General features: G+C 32.2%; 1 pseudogene; it reads left to right on the forward strand.

The window, feature by feature from the left end:
• The first annotated feature begins 1,056 nt into the window (after window positions 1–1,056).
• On the forward strand, window positions 1,057–3,304 carry LOC135209837 (uncharacterized; annotated as a pseudogene).
• The last annotated feature ends 483 nt before the right edge of the window (window positions 3,305–3,787 follow it).

The raw sequence follows: 3,787 nt of genomic DNA on the forward strand, positions 1-3,787 counted from the left end.
TCCTTACATAACGCTCTGTCATGAACAAAACCAAATATAAAAGAACAATCAGGTCGGAAAGATTGCCTTATCACATGATGTGTGCGAGTGTGATTTCAGCTATAGATACACAAGTTATGGTGAACATATAACTATCAAAAGAGAATGTTTAAGGAAATGAAGTTCAACAGATTATATGTAAAAATCAGATATATAAATAGAATGATTATATACGTTAAAAAAAATACATGGAGTATAAAGATATAGATCCACATACAAAACATATGCATATGATTTTGATCCTAAATACCAAGGATTATATATGTGAAATATTGATACATTTATATAATGCAAGTCATGAAGATACATATTCAACAAAAATACTAGCGTATTTGCGATGGTTACATGACACACAAAGATTATATATTAAAAAAAATTAAAAAAAAGCATATATTGATCAAAATCAATGGTACAAAATGTGATAAGAGATAAGATAATAGGTATATTATAGGTGATACCTGATATATGTATACATGTATTTAATGATTCAAATTACTGATTCAAATAATTGTGATTAAGATATGTGCACTTTATATAGATTCCTATTGCGTACACGCACAGATATATTGATTCATTATTTAATTAAATTCTATATGCTTCACTTAGATTCGCCATGATATAGGGTAAGTGTGTGCTGATTACTTTTATTCAGATACTTTTGTTTACACTTGGAATGCCTATGTTCTGAACCTTCAGCCTATTTGCCGTTAATACTTCTAGAATACAGAACGGTCCTTCAAATTTAGGCGTTAGTTTATAGTTCAAACCCTTATGCTTAGTGTACATTATAGATTTTTTTGCTAGATTTGCTCTAGGGAGACCTCTCTCGATATGTACACAGAAACGAGAGCGCTCTAGCTATAGTTACTCTCAGCTCTCGCTAGGGTTGTTTTGGGGGGGGGGGTCTACCTAGATACTTGTGAACACGCGGTCGAGAGTTCTCTACGAGACTACTCTAGGTATTTCTGCCCAACTGAATAGAGTAATCAGTATAGCTAGACGCGTGTTGGAATAGTCATGGCATCTAAACATAAATACAAATGGGATAGCACTCAGACAATGCTTTTAATCAAGCACTACGAAAGATTCCCTGAACTTTGGAATGTAGCATTGAAAGAGTATAGGGACAAAGAAAAGAAAGCGATTGCTGTAAAAGAAATATCAGAGCCTTTAAATGTTAGTAAGGCTCAAATAGCGAGAAAGTGGCACAATCTGCGGTGCCAAATGAACAATGAAATAAGGAAAATGAAAGTAAAGAAGAGTGGCATGGATGCAGATGATGTACTGGTGAAAAGCAAATGGGAATATTTTGACGCTCTTCTCTTCATAATTGGATGTGAAACCCCAAGAAACTACTGTTACAAACATGGTAAGTGAAACATGTCTTTTAAGAAATATGATTTATTAACTTTTTTTGGACAAAAGTAGGAACACACAAACAAACACATAATTATATTAAATGTGTATGTGGCGATAAATCATGAAAACTCTTATGAAATTAGTCATTTACTTTCAATAAAGTACAATACTACATCAAATTTAGAAAATTCACTTTCATCCATCTATCCACCAAATCCTATCCTCAAATCCATGATATTCATGTAGCTACCATTAACATGATAATAGAATGTTAAATATGTTTATATTGCCAAGGCACCTCGCCCACCGGTGTCATGAAATATTGTTTGAACTGGTCACGAATGCTGGATTGGGTTGCAGGGGATGTAAAGTACTTCTCGGAAATCCCTCTTTTTTCTCCAATTTCCCTCAACAATGTCATCAACCTCTTCTCTATCAAACGTTCCTGGTGGAGCATTTTGGACTGATTTCGAGTTAGTAAAAAGAACACATATACATGAAACAATATCTTTCACCTTTTCTGGCGATATCTCCATTGGTCGTCTTAAAACACGGAAACGTGCGGATATCAGACCAAACGCATTTTCAACAACTCTGCGTGCTCTGGATAATCTGTAGTTGAAAACACGATCTGGGGCTGGTTGATTTTTGGTATGGATATGGCTTCATAATATATGATTTTTGAGGAAAGGCATCCCCAGCAACAGCAACGTATGGTACTTTATCCTCATTCCTGAACCCTCTAACTGCCTTTCATTAGGTATATTTAACAATTTGTTCTCTAAAGCACTTGACAAAGAACTGTTTGCACAAACACCCCATCAGATATCCTACCATTGCAGCAAACGTCAATGTACAGGAATTTATAGTTACCATCAACCAACGCTAAAAGAACAATGCTGTATGTACCCTTGTAATTAAAATACAAACCACTGTTAGGTGGTTACTTGATAACCACATGTTTCCCATCGAGGGCCATTTAAATTCAAAATCCTTGGACACTTCCAGCCATTCCTCAAGGGAATTTGGAGTCTGAAAAAACGAAACACAATAGTAAGGCTACAGTATTTGAATAAGAGGGTCTGTCAAACTATTATGAGAAAGATTTAAAATATACTATGGAAATGGGAGTAAGCAACCAAGATGCATGTAAAGAAAATGTTGAGCTGCAATGAATACCATTAACGCAAGTTTGACAAACAACTTGATATATACATATATTCATACATATGTATATATATTTATATATATATATATATATATATATATAGTATATATATATATATATATATATATATATATATATATATATATATATATACATATATATACTAATTTCATGTTTTATATAGCGCATGTTTTGTTCATTTTTTTTTACAATTTAAAAAATATTTAACTTATCCTTACACCCTTTTAAATTCAGATCTGAATGCTGTATATATTGTTTTAACTGCAAAATTCTTTGAAGCAAAATGATGGAAATACAAATAGTTAAGTATCCAGACAATATCTCTACTGTTAATCATTTAAGCCCAAACTACTGTATTTAAATTTTTTCAATATATTCTTTTCATTTTGACAGACTCTATCATCATCAGAGGTTAACACTGAAAATGTCCCTCAAACTGGAGAGCAAGTTCTAAATCCTGATGTCACTCCTGGTATATCTGGTGTAGGAAATACTAAAGGAAAATGTTCTAAGAAATCCAAACACAGTGAAGAAGAGAATGCATTGAAAAATGCCATAGGTATATTGAATCAGCCACAAGATGATGATTCGTTGTTTGGAGAATATGTTGCATCCGAACTGCGTCAATTACGTTCCATCGAAAATAGGAAAAGACTGAAACGTACGATCATGAAAGCAATAATAAAAACTGGAGAAAAAATCCGCAGACTGATTTGACAGATAAAGACTTATTCCTTCTGAGCCAGATGCTCAGACAAGTGATGTTGGTAACATCAGCATCCAGTACTCTTTAACAGAATTATAGTTAGTTCTTCTAACTTTAAGATAATCCTCCTTCAGAACATCATACAGTGCAGTGCATACTTCTGGAATTATTTTTGCTATAGTAGTAACTGGTATACGGAAAGCATACATTAGTGAGTGATAACTATCTCCTGAAAAGCAAATTCGTATATAATATAGTTATAAATTATATACTACAAGACAATGTAAAATATTCAGTTAATATATATGTTAATTATTCTTTTTGTTTACCTATTTTTCATGATAATAATAATATTATATGAATTTTTTTGAATTATTTTGCTGTTTAGTTTCTCAGTATAATTTAATAATAAATATAGGTTTATCTAGAAGAAAATTTTTTCTTTTATACATTGTACTTACCAGATGCTAAGAATCTAAGTATGAGAGTTAATC

Source organism: Macrobrachium nipponense, chromosome 38, assembly GCF_015104395.2.
Source record: "Macrobrachium nipponense isolate FS-2020 chromosome 38, ASM1510439v2, whole genome shotgun sequence".
NCBI lineage: Eukaryota > Metazoa > Arthropoda > Malacostraca > Decapoda > Palaemonidae > Macrobrachium > Macrobrachium nipponense.